Here is a 20,990-nt window from a genome sequence, read left to right as displayed (position 1 = left end):
TAGATGGGGTACATGGTTAAAAGCTGCAGTGTTTATTTGCAATCATTTCCATACAATATCGAAATTTTTAGATGCCTTGCCTAGTGATTCCTCAGCTGTAGAAAAAGCCAAAAAACTTGCACTTAAACAGGAATTGCAAGATGAACACTATATTGTACATGGCTTCTCTTTCCTTACTACTGCAATCACAAAACTGGAGGAGTAGTGTCCTGAAAAGGAAGCACAGTGGGTTGTTTTGATGGATGTGCAACGAGAGCTGCAAGGGGTCTGGAAAGAGAAGTTAGAACAAAGTTTAGCCAAAAACCCTGATGTTCAAGAAGTCGCAACCAACAAGGATGTGGATTACCGGTTGAAAACAAAATACGCACCACTTGTGTCTGTTGACGTTGAATGTTCTTTTTCAACTTACAAGTATCTGCTTAGTGACTGCAGATGTAGCCTCACTCAGAAGAACAGAAATTTTGAATGTAATCTATTTTAACAGTTTTCTAGATGACTAATTCTAAGCAAGTAAGAAGAAGCATGTTTTCCTTTATGTCGCTTTCTAATGTATCAGAGAATTTTCTTTGCTTAGTTCTATTAAAACCAGACAACACTCTTATGTGTTTATCCAGACAAGTTGAATCATATATGTATGTACTGCTAACAATAAATTTTACATCTGAAAATTAGCACCTATTTTAGCACCTTTTTTGTACAAAAATTGGCACCTTTTTTGCACCTTTATTGGCAAATTTTTGCACCTAAAATTCCTAGCTCTGCTTATAACAACACAGGGTATAGAATGAAAAATAATGAAAATTGATGGACAATATGTCTACTATTATCTTTACCGTTGACTGTACACGAAACTCTCAGAAAATCAATTTATTTGTCAACTGTCCTGGTAGCTATCGCACAAGAGACTTCATTTGATTCAATAAAAAAACATTTCACGATGACCAATAATGGATAGACATTTTTCCGTTCTGATACTGCATTTCTGTGTCTTGAGTCTTATCTTGTAAACAACACTGTGTTATCATGAACTAAAAGAAAATTGTATTGTGTCTCCAAAATGAATTTAGGTGAAATTTCGCCATGTTGCCTCACGTAAGTTAAGTTGTATATCTTTTGTCACAGTATCTATTTATTTCGTAATTTTTCGATCTTGAATACTATAGCTATAGTTAGCCACCAGTAGTTAAACATATATTGGCTTATGAAATATAAATAACTCACATAATTTTACCGATAGTTATTCTAAAACTACAAGACAACTTTGAATTCAATCTAGTAAGAGAAAGGAATATTCGGCTTAATACTTTGCCAATATACTCTAAGAGTTTACCATTGCACAAAATAAAAAGCAACTGATATCACATCAGAATGGTAGTTTTATACGTACAAGGGAGAATGTTAAACTATTTTAAAAAGTGTTATCTTATATATCCATTAACTTCATTGTCATACCTAAGCGTGCAGTAATTTTACTAGCATTGTATTGATTATGGCTCCTAAAGTTGCTAAAAATCCGTTGCAGCAAAATTGCTTTGTTCGGAAATAGGTAACGTTTCAAGATATTCTTGGATCATAATAATTACATCTGTCGATTACGAAATTGAATGGAGGTTATTAAAACGTAATCATAGCTCCGCGTTTAGAATACACATGGTACCGTAGACAAAACTTTATTAAGTGCAAGAACAATGGTGCTACATTCGTCAATGTTATCTAATATGCCATATTTTCGTTTGCACTTTGACTACACAAAAATTAATCAAGATAATTAGGATTATATTTATCCTATTAACAGACAAGGGACAAGATGCTCGTTTATTTTTATTGTTTTATCACTATTTTGTAGGTTAAAATACACTTTCAAATTATCTAATATCGAGCAATATCGGTTAAAAAGTATGAGCATTTTCAGTCTCACGTAGAGCAAGCTATGACCCTCCTCCCGGGTTTTTCTATTTTGTGTACTTGTTTTTGGTATTCAAACTTCCACGTGGCATAATTAGAAGCGATTGACTATTGCAGTATCTTTAATACTGACAACGGATATGGATTATCGACAATGAGAACAGTGTTTGTATTTCTGACTCGTACTTTATATGCAGAGGGTTCTAACACAATTGAATGAGAATTATACATTGCAGTGTGTTAAGGTTATTAAATGGTATTATCATTATTTTGAAAGCGTCTGGTTCTTGCGGCTGTCCTAAGTATTACTCTAGAAATCAAAATTAACAATAAATAACAGTGTGCAGTTGTAGAACAATGCTTAAGTAAAAAGAAAAAAATTGTCCGCCCAAGGATTTCAGGAAAATTCACACCTAAATCAGGAATACTGAAAGAACCAAGTCATGTTTAGCATCGAATTGAATTCAATTGTTCATGCATTACTTATCGCGGTGCTGTAATGCCAAGGATTTAATTTCCTATAGAGCATTAATGTTGTTCTCATCTATTCTAATTGTATTATTTAGTCACTAACTGTTATCGTTTCGATTGACCTAAAAAAGTTGAAAGCCAACGTAAAATAAACTTAAAATACGTTTGACCGAAATAACATTTCTAATCAATGGATCTGACATTGCATCATACACAAAATGGTGTTTTGGCTACACACACATACTACATCCACATGGAACTCAAGCCCCGTACTAAGTCACAAAAACAGAAAGTTAAGAGCAACCAAACCTGACTTGTACTCACATTTTTATTTTCCGTGTGAAAAAAGTACTACTGGTCTTATATTCTTACCTGAGTAAGTTAGACACGTGAGGTTTGTTGTAAGAATGCCTTTGTTCTCAGCGTCTGGTTTCTGTGTATCTATCCAAATCCTTAGAAAAATTATGGTGTGTTCCTTCACGGTAAAGATTGTACTCTTAGGAGATATTTAATTGTCGGAATATCCAATTATATTACTACTATATGCTAAATTACCTCTTGATTATTTTTACTGTTAATTGCATTGTCAGCCAGTAAAAAAAAAGTACAATGAAGGTTGGGTTGCACATTTCAAGATCATTTCAGCACTGGCCGTAAGGTTAGTGGTAATGTCGTCGCCTTGTAATCAAGGAGTCCCGGGGTCGATACCCGGTGGAGGCACATGGTGGTTAAACTGTAGGTCCAGTCAGTGGCGTGCCCAGGATTTTCGAAAGGTTGGGGTTACGTACACTTTTTCTGGTCGACAGCTCTGATTTTGCCATCTTTTCCTACCTTTGACGTTCTTTTTTTTAGGAATACTGGACCAAAGGCACGCAACTGGGTCCAGTCCCGATTAGCCTATATGTGCATAAAATGGACTTATCAACTCAAAACTCTATTACTTGGCTGCGTCTGCGTTGATTGATTTGTTGTTATAAGTCCACTTTATGCACAGAAAGGCTAATCGGGACTGGACCTACAGTTTAAAGTGGGATCCGAACCACTGTGCCATGTGCCTCCACCGGGACCCCTTGATTAGAAGGCGACGACGTTACCACTACGCCATCCGAGAGGCCTCCGCGTCTGTGTTGCAGAGGCGTCTCGTGAACGCATGCGGTGTATGCTGTTCATGCGTCAATTGTGGGAAAAAGGACAGCTTGCTCTGCGACGACATTCATGAGCATTTCTACATTCTAATTTCTTCATATAGGAGAAGTACTTATTTTACACGCGAGCGCTTAACTAAGCTTATATTACATTTCTTGGATCTGAAGTGACGCATGCATCAATTGTGGGAAAATAATTATTACTTTCTTTCACTTCAGATCCAAGAAATATAATATAAGATTAGTTCAGCGCTCTCGTGTAAAATAAATACTTCTCCTATATGAAGAAATTAGAATGTAGAAATGCTCATGAATGTCGTCGCAGAGCAAGCTGTCCTTTTTCCCACAATTGACACATGCGCAGCAAGCACCGCATGCGTTCACGAGACGTCTCTGCTGTGTTGGATGCACAAGCAAACTCTTCTGGAACATTTTCTCGAACATTTCTCAGCCTGGTATTTATAACAATGATGGAAACAAATGCATGAAACATTACAGCTTTCATTCAAAATTTGGATTTGGATAACTGTGTGCCTAGTCTTCAGATACTGGCAATACATCTATTTTATATAAATTAATAACTAAATGTGTGTACACACTACGTCAAACCTGAAAATATTTGTCACAATTCAAAACCTAAAACGCACTCAAGTTCTGATCCACCTGCTCCGAGGTCAGAACCGGGTCAATACGAACTATCTTTACATGTTTCCGGCAAACGAGGTCCGGACCAGCTCATATCACGTAACGCAAATGTGTAGACAAACACATTCACTTCCGTTATTCGTCGTGACTCGAGAGATGTCTGTCACTCGAACGATATTCCGCCCTGAAATGCGTGACTGAACCTTAAATTGTGGCATTTTAAGAGTTTGTTTTAATGATTCGATAACAACGCTAAATTTCTCATGGTTGTGAACAGTTCTGCAACGTAGAACCTCCTTTCTTTGGCCTAAGCAACGATGGCAGTCACACATAGAGTTGCTGATTGTGTGAATTGTCGAACTTTGGGTTCTGATTCAGCGTGGAAAGTTTTGGCGTTTCTTCGCAGCGGAAGTTTCACAGCGCTGAGAAGGCAAGAAAAATGATCTTGAAGGAAAAGTCTGTAATTGAATCAAGATCTTGGCTTTCGGTGCAGGTGTTCAATAGATAAGATTATTTCTTGTTCTGGGAAGAAGTTTGGAATACTAACTCTTTGTCAGGAATTGCAACCTGATTATCTTGAACTTCTTTCTAACATTGTTTCCCTCATTAGATGTAATGAACACTAATGTAACACAAAATATAGGGTTGTGTATAATTGCCACTCTTCAACAGTAATGAGATTATGAAATGACCTTGAATTATATATTTTTTCTTGGACCCCAGTCTTTAATTTGTTTCTTTTTAGACAAAACAAACATTCAACCCACATTATTTGTAGATTTACTTCAAGGATCTTTTAAAAGTTATCCTCCTGCTTTTGAAGTTCAGCCGAAAGGAATTACCATCCATTTACTCGTAGACAAGTCCAGAAAATTTTGAACTGGTGGATGGAAGGTATATATTGATGCATTTTAGAGTGGATAGGAATAAATGTGTTCATTCAACGCTTTCTCTCTCTCTCTCTCTCTCTCTGTGTGTGTTTCTTCCACGCTATCCTCTGTAGTTGTCTCTCTCTTGTACGTCCATGGTCCCTTTTCCTGTTATACGCCCTCTCTGATTCAAATCAAAAATCAAATATCAACAGTTGTCTATCGAAAGCCAAAACAAAGAGGGAGATACTTACACTACACTACAAATCAAACACTGCAAGAGTACAAGGAACACACTAGCCCACTGCCTAAGCTCGATGGCCAGAAGAATCAGCTCAAATTCCGCAACACTCAGACAAGAACATGAACACATCCCAGATACAATGAAACTTGATGGGTATTCACCAGTTACAGCCAAGCAGACAGGCAGGTGACTCAAAAGGCACAGTATGAATAACATACATCCCTGGGTTATCAGAAAAGATAAGTAGAATTGGTTCAGAATTCCAACTCAGGACATCATTCAGCAGTAACAAGACACTAAGAAGTATACTATCAAACACAAAACCAGAGAATCCTATACAAGCTAGCAAAAACTGCATGTACTTACAACATACCATATGAATGCGGGCAAACTTACATAGAAAAATCAGGACTCCCTCTACAGAAAAGGATAGGTGAACACAAGTAGTACACACGCAAAGGCGAAATAGATAGGTAAAAAATAGCCGAGCATGCATGGAGTGAATCACATACAATTGGAAACTAAGGAAAAACAAGGAAGCAGCCCTTATAGCATCCTAGTATAGAATTCCAGCACATAATTTGGTCCCCTCTCCTCAAAAACTACAAATAGTAGCATAAATGGAGCAAAAATTAGTACAGAATTTTGGAGGCGTCGTGGAGTAATTAGTTAGAGTAACAGATTTGTAGTAAATATCAGAGGTCTGTCGTAGGCTCGATTCCCATCACCGGCAAAGGAATTTCCATATGAAGACGTGAGAAGAGGGGCTCTCTCGATACGTAATGATAGAAAAGTATAGTTTGAAGCACTAGACAATGGATAATGTCCAATTAACATTGCATGCTTAAAGCTACATTACCTAGTTGAACAGTGAAGCTGTAAAGTAGCACTCAGCACATATAAGGACAACGCACAGGGCTACAGAAGATTACATTGGCTGTAGGTCCAGAAGCCAGAGCCTCGTTTTCTGGAAAAAGAGGGCGTTTGATGACCCTGAACTAGAGTCGAAGTGATCTTTTACACACCCAAGTGTTCATCACCAAGGACACGATTTACATGACTTGTCTAAGACTTCTGTACTTGAATAGTTCTATCAGTATTAGGTCATTCTCATGAATATAGTTTGTAGGATTATTTATGTACTGTTTTTTCCGTTCCTTTCGTTTCCTCTCCGTTTTAGAGTAATGTTTGCCTACAATTTTAAAATCGTGTTATTTTAGAATTTAGAGGATCAGTCGGTAGTGTGTTCAGGTATTTCAGAAAAACATGACTCCTGTTTCTAGCTATTATCCATATTTCCGTGCAGCCAGCGTTATTCTTTATATTAATTTTTAAAAGGAAATCTATAACAATGGAGCTACAACAGTCACCTTCACGCTCCTGCGACAACAAAAATAGTCCATGCATCTGCACAACAAAAGCTGGTTTCAATAAAACAATTCTTATCATGCCCGACAATGTATGCGCGAAAATTCGATTTTAGTTAATTAACGGTTCCACAGCTTTTTTTCCTATACATCTAGAAAGTAATTCCGCCACACAGAGAACGTTTATTCAGCAAGTTAATAGCGAGCTCGTTAAATCGGACTCCGATCAACGTTTCACAAAACAGGCAATCTTTGGATGAAAAATGGCGGCCTTTCATCGTGCGAGTCTACACGTCTTCTTCCTCTGTTATGAAACGGAACCAGCGAACCCTTTTGTCACCGAAACGAATTGAAAAATTTTCCCCGTCTCTACGTTTGTTGTCGCGTATGGATCCATGGGGCTTTGTTGATGTTTTGCCATTGTGATACGGCAGGGTGACATGAAAGCCCGTTTTATGCTTGATAGGCAGCAGCAGGGAGGCTTACCTGTGTGTGTGTGCGTGGCCGTTCTCCCCCACCACCCGCTTCAGCATTCTCAAATGTTGGCGAATTGTTTAGGAAAGTACAAAGCTTCGTATCCAGCGGGAAGTGCGCAACAAAAGTTGTTTGCACCTAGTGAAATTGACGAACTTCATCTGCAACACTGATGGAAACGAGCCCATAACCAAATTCGATTTAACAGAGATGGCGCTTGCTGATATATATACAGTAGATAATGTCTAAAGCTGGAAGCGTGGGCCCTGTAACGTTATCCGTGATATGGTTGCCCTACGTATCATCACACATTCACACAAACGCGCGCACACAAGTACGGGCAGTCCAAGCTAAAAGTATCCAAAAAATACCACTGGTACCACTGCTTTTGAAGCATCAGGATACAGGCCGTGTCCGAGAAAGGTGCATTGGAGGTAATCGGCCAGTAGGACGAACTCACAATCCTTGAAGTTCCGTGTCCAGAACTTTTGCAGTGGACAGCTGTACCCTGGCCTTCTTTTGGAGTGGAGAACCGCTGTGGCGCCATTCTGCTGACTGCTGTTTTTGCATGGGATCGTAGCAATACAACCACGTTTCGTCCATTCATTGCATAAAACTGGGCTATCTATTCGAAAACGGGCCAAAACTTCCTTGCACTTCTCCACTCGTTCACGCTTCTGATCGGCATTCAAAATTTTGAGAATCCACTTTTGCTGCAACCTTCCTCATGCCCAAGTCCTCATGAATAACATTCCACAACTGTTCATTCCTCATGTGCAGTTCCTCCTCTATCCGCAGGAGTGGAATTCGACGATCGTGAAGAATCATCCTGTAGATGGCGTCGATCATCGGGTGTGGTCACAGAAATTGGTCGGCCTGACCCATGCTCATCCTCCAGTCCAAATTGCCCGCGTTTGAAATTCCCTGCCCATTCCTTCAGAGTGGTATATGAAGGTGCCTTGTCCCCCCAATGTCATGGTCAGGTCGTTGTGGATCTCCTTCGGCGAGAGCCCCTTGAGGAAGAGGTACTTGAAGACATGCTGTTCAAATTTACTAGTGTCTGGAATCTGGGCTGACATCCTCAATTTGGATCCTGAAAAAGAGAAGTTTTAGTTATTTTATCCGGACATGATTTGGCGTGGTAGGTTCATAAATTATGAGCATTTAATTGATGGTGCTAGTTTGTGTACTGGTTTGCTCGAACCCGCGTAGGTCGCGAGTTTTTCAACCTGCCCTCGTATTTTAGAAGTAAAAAAATATTTGTGTTCCAATTTAATGTCTCGGTTCTCTCTGTCGGCAAAACTGTTGATTACAACAACGTTGTTCGCGTGATTGATTCAATTATGAATGTTCATTGACAAGTCTCGTTATATGCGTTGCGTTTCGTTGTTACCACCATTCGCTGTTTGCGGACAGTATTTGCTCACATGAAGTTCCCCCACCAAGCAAGTGGTGGTCAGAAAGTATCAGCCTTCACCAAGTCCGCACTCATGCTCCAATGCTTATTCCGAAGGACGTATACAAGCTCCATCACTTGTGTCTACATGTTTCCAACCGCAGTTTCGCCCGTCGTTATCCGTTTAATTTCCACGGTTGTGCTTGCAGGCAGTGTCACTCCCCTCCCCCTTCCTCCACCCCGCAATGTCGTGACTTGGGGGATGGGTAATAGGCAACCCTTTAGCGTCTTAGTTATTTAGATGAAGACGCACGGAAATTGTCGTGCAGGTTATTAGCTCTGCTGGGTGAACTAATTAATTAGGCGGGGAAGGATTGTTACGTGTCGGGAGCCGAGTGCCGTCTTGAGACAGCGAGAGAGCCTACTGAAAATGCTGTCGTCGGCACAGTCTGGAAATGCTAGTCGGCAGCTTGTCATGACATTGCAAGCAATCGATTTCAATCCATGGCAAGGTTGTTTGAGGCTTGCGTCTTGTTGCATTGTTAGCGAGACGTAACGGGCGAATATTATACAACAATTAAATGTAGTCTTGAATTGTATATTAAATGGTTAATATCGTATTTTCCAACCAAATATTTGCTAGAGATATATTCAATTCACAACATATAAACATATACATCAATTCTGCTCTAAATTGTTTGTACTTATAATGCATCATTATCCGCTTCCAAAATTGCGAAAGATATACCTAGACCCAAGGAATATAGAGATTAGGTAAAGCCATCCGAAGATTCCCGATCTTGCACGAACGAGTGACGTCACCGGAGAAGCAGTGAGCTCGGCTGAAGCAGACGGTCCCTAGCATTTATATGGGTGATTCAGAGAGCGAAAGTGTATTATTACTTTTAGGAGGGGGAAAATAATAATTGTCATCCTCCAAGATGGTACTGAGGCATCCTTTTAATGATTAGTAACATAATTGAAAACGCGCTACTTTTAAAAGGGGCAAGGTACATGTGAAAAAATGTATTTTGAAAATCCATATTTCTGAAACTTTCTGACCGATGCGCTACAAAGAAAGTTGCGTGTTCTCCTTTAGAATTTCGTCATTTTACAAATCGTAATATAATTTTAACAAAAACGTGGCATGCTAAAGAAGAATTAAAGAGTTTTAAAAAATAATTGATTAATAGACTTAGTTTATTTTACTTCGCTTATTTGTCACATATGGCTAATCGCAAAGATGAGGATGCGTGATGATATGATGAAATTGAAGAAAGGAAAGTAGACCATGCCTGGGCGGGGATTCGAACCTGGGAGCCCTTGGCATCGTAAAGCGTTGTGCTAACCACTTCGCCACGGAGGTCAGCATTACAAGGAAATAAACAGAAATTGGCATCTATGTTTTAATATGCGAGAAACATTTGCGAGGAGGTTATTGAAGTAACAAATAATTATTACAAGACGTTGTGATGAAAATTATTAATATATCTGAAATATCGAGAGTTGACCTTGCAGTCTCTAAATGTACTTTTAGGGTTACGCAAAACCTTTACTCAAAGTTGCTAGTGTAAATTTATAAGCTATCAAAATTTAAAACTTATTCCTGTTCGAAAAGAGAAACTGGCAAGTCAAATTAATATTTCGTAGAAATACATATATTTGTCTTTCATGAGGCCAAGAGAGTATTTGGAGGGGACGCTGGCTTGGGAAGGCTATAGCCCCGGATCTCGATCTGCAAAGGGGCTTCCAGTGGGAAAACATTCCTATGAAATAGTCCAGAAGAAGGGGCGAAATGATTTTTTTTAAATGTCTCAAGAATACAAAGATATAAGTGGATATTTGACAAGCTTAGTCTAAAACTTACAACTGAAGTCGTACGTGTGTGTGGGGGGCTGGGGGTTGCTACGTGAGGTAATACAGTGGAATATGATTCACAATACTAAAATTAAAATAAATATGTGGGAACAATAGAAATCAAAATATGCTGTAGCTAGTGACAGCGAAATAGTAAAGATGGAGGGGTAAATCATATTTTCCCGGGGCAATCATTTTTATTATTCCGTTACATACGACACAAAAATGCATATTTTGGCTAAAAGAGCATTCATTCATTTATTTATTTTGTCGTTTTACTGGGGGCAGATAAGAGAGAGAGAGAAATTGTCGAACGAGAATTGACCCGTAGTGTGGTCACTGCCTATGGCTATGTTCGAGAAGAATGCACCAATGAATACGCTATTAAATAAAACAGATACTTTTAAAACTTTTAATCAAATTATTTGTGAAGTATGATTTAAATTTAGAGAGAGCACATACCTGTTTAATTTAATTTGGATGAGTTAACTTCTGAAGCCTGCCATTTCCGAGCCTTCTTCCGGTGTAACTACACTGCCCTTTGAGCCGTAGCTGCTGCGTTCAGGTGGCGGAACGAGCAGAATACTAATTAAAACAAATATGTGACAAATATATATAAAAAAAACAACGTGTTGAAGCTATTGACGGCGCCAAAGAAAAGACAGAAGAAGAAGAACGTGGAGAGTGCAGTGATATTTTACGGGAAGCAGCAGGCACGTATCCAGGAATTCCTTTCGGGGCGGCGGCTGAAGACCATTTTTTAAAGGGGTATCACAATTGTATGTTTAAGGCCAGTGGTGGCAATTGGGTTCCAAAATGTGGGGGGGACAAGGGTGCAAGCATTAAGAGGCCATAGTGTGATAGTGTGGAGGCAAAAGAATGGGGTTCAACTATCTCCTTAATCGTCGCCACTGTTTAATCAGAACGTGAAATCGGGACATTTTCTACCACTCAACTCCTCTGTTTCCATGCATTAATATTGTGTGCCGGAACCATCTCAGTATGTATGTTTGTTCATTTCTTCTCATCAGGCATCAAAACATCTATGTACCAGAAGTGTTTTTACGAAGGTGTTACACATGTACGGAATGCACAATCCACTCGACAACGCAAGATTCAAACTGTGTTCTGGGAACTGGAATCAGACAGTTCACGAATATTTCTCTCTCATTCGAGCCTGAACACCACTGATGTGTCTTGTCCTCCCATGTTTGCAGCTCTTATAAAAGCCGAAACCCACCAAATTGTTCATATTCATGCCTAAGCACTCGCAAGTGTCCAAAATTGTCTGTTGAGTGTGTGTCGAACCCAGTAGCCTTAAACAAAAGTATTTTTTTATGGCATGAAATTCTCGGGTCGGACTGCATACACAAAATTTGGTCCTGGCACAACCAAATCATCACTCAAAACTTTGATTTTCAGTTGATCTGTGCAGCTTATTCCTTTTTTAATAAATCGCTCCAATGCCCAGCCCGATACTGCCGAAATATTCACTTTAGAGAGAGAGACCTTCAATCTCTTCGTCTTTCGACCCGAACTACTCGAAGTTCCGCTGTCGTCAATGTCTTTAGCTTTGGGACCGAACTGGAACTAGTGGTAGACTTCGTTACTTTATGGTATTAGGCCATTTCATTTTCGAATCACTAGATATTATAAAGCAACCAATGGACACTGACTGATCACTAATCGACTGTATGAATTGTCACACTTACCTCTGAAGTCTCCACCTATTCTGTTGTACAGATCAACCGGGAAATTGAAGCCGCGTATTAATATCCTCATTATATTCTAGAACGTTTCGCAGATAAAACGATTCGTAAATATTGCCAGTAGTTCGACTCCTTCTCTTTTTCAAGAACGTTCCCTCTCGCGCTTTCCAGAGATTAAAAAATTACAATGAATTCGATTCGCCCTACCTGCGGCGCTACCTTTGTTGTGCAGCTTCCAAATGCTGACAAGTCTCTTCTACATAGCGTTGAAGTTCGCTACGACAACACCGAAAGCGTAAGAAAAGTTTACGTGCAATATTATCAACAACAGGGTTAGGAAACATTCTCCGTCTTGTCTCGATAATTATTCCTCTCCTTAAATTATCGTCACATTCATAGGCGTAGCTAGAACTTTATATTTGGGTGTGCACAAAAAAAAATGAGGTCTTGTACCTTTTTAATAGCATATTTTGCAACACAATCACTTGGCTCTTTAACTGCACTGATGTTTGTAAAGGAATATAAATTCACTAAATGACAGTGTTGAAAATTTCTGAATATATGAAGTAGAAAAAAATCAAACTGCATAGAAATTACACACACACAAAATGTTCATAAATATTACAAACAATACATCAAAATACACGTCATCTATAACAAGAGATGTCTGTTAAAAGGTTCAATGTTCTTAAACTCATCAATAACTTCATTTACATCAATAGACTAAGCTTTTTCCTGTTCCACAAATAGCAAGAGCAGGGCTTCCAATCTATCCTGCTTCTGAGCTGCTCTTCATTTACTTTTAACTTGGGTAAGCTTGGAGAAAGTTCTCTCTCACACGTGCAGCTTGTGACAGGTAGCTATAGAAGAAAAGTGCTGTAGTACATAGTAGAATGCAGTAAATATCTTCTTTCTCCAATGACATAAAAAAATCGGCAAACTATAGACACTCGTTTCATCAGCGATAATGCACACGTTTGTACCAAGTAATGACATTTTCAACTTCTTACAAATTGCCGCTTATTTTCTCTCTTATTGAAATATCTGTATTTAATTCTCTTTGATAAAACAGCCCATTAGGGTGTGCCTAGGCACACCCGGCACACCCCGTAGCTACGCCTACCGTCACATTATTCAAGAAGTCAAAAACCTAATTTTATCAGTGTAAACTGAAAAATTTCCTTGGAGAGGGGGGGCCTCGAACCACCTGATCCCTACCTTGGATACGCGCTATTAACAATAACAGGCTTATAGAACGTTCTCCGTCTTGCCTAGATAATTATCTCTCTCAAATTATCACCATATTATTCAAGAAGCCAAAAACCTAATTTTATCTAGCGTAAACTGAAAATTTTCTGAAGGGGGCTCGAGCCCCCTGATTCCCACCTTGGATACGAGCTGTTACCAATAACAGGGTTATAGAATATTCTCCGTCTTGCCTCGATAATTATTTCTCTCCTTAAATTAACGTCACATTATTTTATTTGACACCACAAGAAACAACAAATCTCATTTTATCTAGTTTAAACCGAAAACTTTCGGGGGGCTTGAGCCCCCTAAGCCCCCCCTTGGATACGTGCCTGGGAAGCAGTCACGTTTATTACACCCTTACATTTACATACAATATTATAAAGTTCTGCTTTTAGATCTCGCACAATGTCTTTTTCACAAAAATGGGCAATCTTGCAGCATTTCTTTATATCAATCAAGCTGTGATATTTTAGATTTCTTCCGTTAGTTTTCTGATAATAGTTTTCACAGCTTTCCATATCATTTAGGCATGATTTCAGTTGACAAGAACAAAGGAATCTTATTTCAAAACATAGAGCAAAAAGAAATCCAACGCGCTTAAGTTAAAACTCCCTTACATTGGAAGCCTGGAGAGAACAAAACAGGGGTTCCTTCGTAACACGATTTCTTGAAAACCATTTTACACATTTGAATCAACTTTGTGATAAATTGATTAGAAAGGATGAATCTTAACAGTAAAAGTTGTAACTTTTCCCTTGCTACTATATTTTAGAAGATATTCGTTGTCAAATTTCTCAATATTTGCATAAGGAACCAGCCTTTTCCGTGTCGAGTGTTTCGATGGTGACGTCATGCATCCACGGACAACTGCGCATACGATCTGCGCCGCCGAACGAGCACCCCCTGACCTAGACCTACTGCATACATGGACAAAATCTGCAATGCAATTTTAGATAACGAAGAAAGTGACTATCTATAATAATTCTGTTTTGTTTGACACTATTGAATTTACATTGTTTCATATAAAATGACATTTCCACTTCATGATTTAATTCTATAATTAAACGAATAGTGCATATTAACAATTTTCTTTTTAAATATTTGAACACGATTTTTACGTAATACTTTGTTTAGAACTCGATTTCAGTAATTTTGGATATTTTTAAGTATGTCAAAACAGTCCATGAAGCCAAGAAAAATCAAATTATTTGCTTAAGTGGAAGCACCAGTTTCCTACAAGCTTGTAATAAACCTTATGTAAACATTTCTTGTTATCTGGCACGGGGCCTCCTGAAGCGCCGGGCCTCGGACGAGTGTCCGAGTTGCCCCTTCCTAGGTTCGGTTCTGAATTCAGTTCTGAATAGAGTGTGCGGCAAATAAATTATACCACGTACAGTGGGATCCATGAGTATTACCGTGGAAATTGTCCATCACCATGTTCGTGCACTTTATTTGACCCAATAAGAGCTTCAAGAATTAAAATTCAAAACATGCTGTTGACAGCTTCTGCACCAGCATACATACTTAAAAATCCATCTCTTAAAAACCTATAGGATGCAAGAGAAAAGTTAATGAAAATAGTCATGGACAATTTGCACGGTAATACTCATGGATCCCACTGTACACGTTTGTTTGAGCAAAACTAGTCCAAAAGTGGTTAAAAGTCAAAGTAGTACAATATATTCCAATTGTTCATCCGTGTTCATTTTGCAAGCGTCACCTGTTAATCTATTATAGTGTTTATTTACAAGATTTTCTACACCTCTTGCCTGGAGGTACGTTTACCTACGCGCATTCAGTGCTTAGCTAACAGCACTATCGCGAACTGTGGTTGCTACGGAAAGGAATTGAGCAAGACGCAGGACGCTTCGGAAAGAATAGAAGTGCACGAATGCTTCAGTTCCTAACTTCTAACTAGGAACATGATCCGGGTCTTTTGTATCGGTTTCTCTATAATGCAGAAGTCATAAAAGTCTGACTGTGGAGACCTCCTTCTTACATGATTAACGAAGTGGTCTGCTTCATTCATCTTTAATCGCCTGAGAGAGAGCTGTTCACTACTGTTGTTCCTTTTCCAATTTCTTTCCAAAGACCAATTCTGTAACTGAACGGCGCGGCGTTTTCTTTCTTTCAGATATGCGGGAAGCAATTTTTCGAAACTAATGGAAAACCGAAACATAACCTTAGGTAATTTTACCTTACAATCTTACGCACACAGTATCCGGATGGTTTGCGAGATATTAAAATCGGAAAAACTGACAGGGCACCTTTATTCTGCGAACTATGAAGTTTTCTCGCCATCTAAAGGTCCATATACATACGTTGGAATTTCATGATGAACTTGTTTACACACTTCTGATAGATCTAACACATCTTGCACTTGTGGTGCCTTCTAAATGCTTGATGAGGACTAATTCACACACATTTCCAGAGTTAAAGCAAAATTATACAGACCATTATGTCATAATTTTCTGCTGGATTTTAAATTATTATCATCCGCTGAAGAATATATGTACTTATTTTTCTTATTTCTGTCACTTTTCACTAATGGCAACGATGAGGTTAAATGATGATTAGATGAAATTGACGGACATCCACAAAGAAACAAGGACTCCAACCCAGAACCATCTGAGGTAAGATGCCATATGAAGTCGTCGTTTGTTTCCGAATGTTTATCCAGTAAGGAGTCCTTAATATTTTACCAGCTCTGTACCACTGAGGTTTTCCCGCAATTTTTCGTCAACCACTATCCTCCCTCTCAGGGGTGCCCACATGGGGGTTTCATGACGCGCCTGCGTCATGGGAATCTTTTGGGGGGACAAAATTTTATACCAATTCTATATATCTTCAGACAAAAATGGGGAATCGTTTCGTTTGATTTACTTGTTATTGATTTTTAGTTACGGTTATTATGCACAGTTTTTATACCTACCTGTAGGTGATCGCAGCGATGGGGATGAAATGAAACACCACCTCTTATGCCTTTAGAATCGGTTTGATTGGGGGGGGGGGGAGGGGTTGCATTAATACAAGGTTAGTCAAGCCGTTAAGAATAAGGTTCAATACACTAACAATGTCAGTGAGCCTGAGCAGTTTTGTACCGATTTATGTTAGCAAACATGAAAGTGAGGCTAAAGTACATAAGTAAACATATATTGCTTAAATATGTCTGTATTATATTGTTCCGCAAATTTTGTCTGACCAAAATATTTTGAGTAAATAATTGGGCATAAAGGGGGTTGGGGCGAAAGTTGCACCTTTTTGGGGAGGGGTGCATCATAGGTCTTGGGGGGGGGGGATGGGCACCCCTGCTCTCTCTTCCAATGGTTATTCGCAATTGATCAAATGGTATAACGTCATCCTCCGTAGCACAGCGCGCTACGACGTCTGTGGTCTCGGGTTCGAATCCCGGGATGGGCATGTGTAAAAACAACTTAGTCAAAATCGAGCAAAATTTAGTCACTTTTGACTAAATCCAGTACTGGAACTAGCACCGACCCGATTTGCGTCAAAAGTGATTACATGTATTTAGTCATTTCATTTCAGTGTGTTATACTATAGTCAAAAGTGGGTGTTCTTTGTGAGTATCCCTTCATCAATTTCATCATATTATCACTCATCCTCATCTTCGTGGTTAGCAAAAAGTGGCAAGTAAAGTAAAATAAACCAAATCAATCAACCAAATGGTATAACTAAATGACTTTATATCCACTAAGCACTATTTTAATGGCACTTGAGGAAAATGTAGCTACATTACAAAATAGCAAATGTTACCAAATCAAAAGGAATTTGGTTTCATTTTCAATATGTTAAGAAAATTCTTTTGTCACCTAAGGTTACGAATTATTTATAATTATTGTACCAGCTTGGGCATGGGTGCGCCCTTCGTGAACATACCAGTGGCGTGCACACACCCTCTTATTATGGGGAGGACGGGAAAAAGTTGTGATGAACGTTCAGTTGGAGAAAGCAAAATTACATTCCATCTCACTGTTTAACAAACTCTGTCTTGATGTACAAGACAGGGGCGTATGTAGGGTGGGTCCAGACCCCGAAAATATCATTCCTGTGTGCATTTAGTGTAATTTTAGGCGAAATTATACTTATTATGTTATGCAACAGTAACTTCAATCAATTCTCGTCAACAATAAATCCAACTCTTTGTAAATCAAATAGCCGCACACCCGTTGGAGGCACATATTGGTTCGTATCCAGTGACGTGCACTGAGGAGTAGCTAGTCTAGCAGAGATAGATCAATCAATCTCACATCTGTAATTATTTTCAAATCACAATATTTATCGTCTTGTTAAAGCCACAGTTCATATGCAACACTTTCTTTTCCATGAGCTTCTCGTCCCTCGGTGTGATCCGCGGACAAAACTGGCCTAGCTCGCTCCTCTTCCGCCTTAGCAGTTCCAGGTAGAAACGGGTTTCCGAAGGAAAAGGGAAGATTTCTGCCTCTACCTCCCTTGCCCCCTCGCTCCCGCTGCAATGGTTGAAAGCCCGTGCATACAGGTCCCCCAGTCTATCTCCTATAGGACAGATAGGGGATTGGTTTCCATTCGATTCCTTTGTAAATCCTTTAAGAACTCAAGGGAAAATTTTCTGCAGTTCTTATGTTCTCTGTATTTACACAACCTTTTACACATTGTACAATATGTATGTATAATGTGGGATGTAGTTTTATTTATGAAATGGGAAAGTGTTATGTGCAGACAATAATGTTATGCTTTCTTTATTTTTTTGTTTTTCAAATATGGAATATATAATGATTAAATTACAAATATTTGCTCAGGTTCTCCCTGGCTCTCGTTTTAGTAGTGTTTTTTTTTTTAAATATACTAATAATTTGGCCTCCAACGGATGTATTTATTTGGGCAAGAGATCACACATTCATATTGTTGTTTGTTTGGTTTATTTTACTTCGCTTTTCTGTCACATTTGGTTATCGCGAAAATGAGGATGATGTAATGAAATTAATGAAAGGACCTCGAACAATCCAGGCCGGGATTCGAACCCGTGATGAGCGTGCATTCTTGTTCCTGTGTTGTACTCTGCAGTGAATAATGAAATAATTTGAAATGAAAAATGTATCTCAGAACTCAAGAAGCCAAATGAATATTATTGAATATACTACAAAAAAGTGTGTTTTGTTACCAAAAAAAGTGTGTTTTGTTACCTGTTTTGTTTCTGTGCATAAAGTGGACTTAAAACACCAAATCAACCAACCGTGGGGGAGCGGGTATCACAGCCCGCTAGGACACCGGGAGTTCCGGGTTCGAACTCCGACCTGGGCATTAATTTATCGTATTATCTTCGCAATTAATCAAATGTGAGAAAAAAAGCGACGCTAAGTAACAAAAATCAAGTCGAATCATTGATTGGTTGCTTGATTTGGTTTATTTTACTTTGCTTTTCCGCCACTTTTGGCTAATCGCGAAGATGATATAATATAATTGATGAAGGGACACACTCAAAGAATAAACATGGCCAAGCCGAGATTCGAACCCAGGATATCTGGCTTAGTAGTCAAATCAAATCTTTTTTATTTTCAAATGGGGGTGGGGGTTACGTGTACTCTTTTTAGTACTCATTCATCATTTTGCAATCATTTCCTGTTATTGACGTTCTATTTTTAGGAATACTGGGCCCTAAAGTAGGAGAGGGGTATGAGCCACACCAACCCCCCCCCCTTGAGCACGCCACTGATTGCTACCCCAAGTGTCGACGTCACCTCACGTCACTGTTCGTATCCCACTTTAACTGTAGGTTCAGTTCAGCACGAATTCCATTTTCTATAAAATTCTTCCTAATTGCAGCCTTTGTGGCTAAAGTGGACTTATTTCCCTAAAAAAAATCATGTTTGGTCATTATGTATCAGCAAGGAGAACGTCCCGTAGCTGTTGCCGCCCCCCCCCTCTTTCCCTGGAAAAATTCTGTGGGTGGCCTTGAAATAGGGCAATATAATTATTTTCGCTTCATATTCCTATTCAGCAGTTGAAATCCCCTCCCATTAAAAATGTCATGGTGTAACTCAGCGGCGTGCATTCTGGGTACTCAAGGTACGCATTGCGTACCCACAACACCGTAAGAAAAAATATAATTTTCCCCACCTTCTCGGAGCATGAAAATTCAACTATCGTCTCTCCGAAACCCCTTCCACTGCCAGAAATTCTATCTTCCGTACGAGAACGCTGCTGCCTTGCCCGAGTAGCCTGGCCCTCCAGGCAGTCCCGAACGTCTGCCCGAATGATCCCGATTGTGCCTTCGGTGTTGCCCGCACCCACCCAATCCACCGTGGCTTCTGCCGGTTTCCACAAAGAGGGATTTCCACGAGCAAAAGCTGCTGCCTCTGTTGGGTACCCTAGAAATTCGGAGGGCAATCCCCATTGGTTCCGATCAGCCCCCACCATATGTTTGGATCTTCCCGCGCTCATCCCACGCTGCATTTTCATGTTCAAAGCACATGGTTCTAAGAAGCCAGGGTACCTAGGATTTTGGCAGCGTCTGCAGTGTTGGTAGTAGTCAACATATATTTTTTCTCTAATGTTTAGTTCACTAACATTGGACAGACACGCTTAGATAAATTAATCCCTGTGCTTTGGTTGCAATAAAAATGCGTTATAAAAATTGATTACTGACATACAAATCGGAGCGGAAGGCAAGAAAATGTTTATCGGGAGGTGAGGGAAATGGAGTAATCGACTGAGCATTGCTTTTTACCTGAAACCCTTTTCGGCGTCGTCATGTCAATATGTCAGAGGGAAATTATATGGACAATTTGCATGTTTCACACCATTCTCAGTATCTGTCTTTCTCATTCTAGAGATCAAAATTGTATTCGTGTCACTTTGCATTTCAGCTTATGATAAGGATGGGTGTTGACTATTGACTGTTGTCGAATGTACCCCCGCTCCCTTACGTTGCAAAGTTACGTAAATGGACGTTATATTGTGCCCAACATAAGGGTGCAAAATCATATTGTTGGTGGGGGGAATATCTCAATCTACACACGAGCATATTTTACATATATACATAATATAATTATGATATACATATTTATAATGTCATTCAATATAAAAAAATAATTTCTAAATATTTAAAAATGCATTATTAATAAATACATAGAAAGAAAGAAATTTGTTACTTTTATATACATCAGATATTTATAAAGTAGCAAAGTAATTCATTTACTAACTGGTTAAAGATGTCAATAAATTACAAAAATAGTTGGAATCGTTTTATTATGCAATAGTTTTTCTATTAACATCATATTTATATTTGTCTTGCATTCTTGTTTTACTTCTATTGTGCATATTTTGCTATTGGTGTAGATCTCTTGAAGAGGTAGTGTATGTTTTTAATATTATCCTTCATTTTTCATTGTTATAACAAAATCTCTCCCCCCGCCCGGGAAATTTTGGTGTGGGATTTTTTAGGCCAAGATTATTGGTGGGGGAAATCCCTCCCTTCCCCCTCAGGACTTCGAATCCTGCCCAACATTTCTTGAGCTTTTGAAGTGTGTTGGGATTAATACCATTCTATTCTGATGCAATTTCTATGCGAGTCCGTAATTTCTTAATTCTACAAAATATCTTGTCGACTGACAACCCTGATCCATTCATCTACAAATGTGAGTGGCTATTTCGAGGAAGG

The 20,990-nt window shown here is 39.0% G+C and overlaps 1 protein-coding gene across 1 annotated transcript in view; it reads left to right on the top strand.

The window, feature by feature from the left end:
- The first annotated feature begins 954 nt into the window (after nucleotides 1-954).
- Nucleotides 955-20,990, top strand: part of Axs (Abnormal X segregation) — a 110,113-nt gene continuing 90,077 nt past the window's right edge. The window contains exon 1 of the mRNA XM_083139025.1: nucleotides 955-1,092. The gene's annotated coding sequence lies outside the window, so the exon portion shown is untranslated. The remainder of the gene's footprint in view (nucleotides 1,093-20,990) is intronic.

This window comes from Lepisma saccharinum, chromosome 17 (assembly GCF_977018435.1).
Source record: "Lepisma saccharinum chromosome 17, izLepSacc3.1, whole genome shotgun sequence".
Lineage (NCBI taxonomy): Eukaryota > Metazoa > Arthropoda > Insecta > Zygentoma > Lepismatidae > Lepisma > Lepisma saccharinum.
Note: the sequence above shows the minus strand (reverse complement) of the source record. Positions and strands in the feature narration are given on the sequence as shown.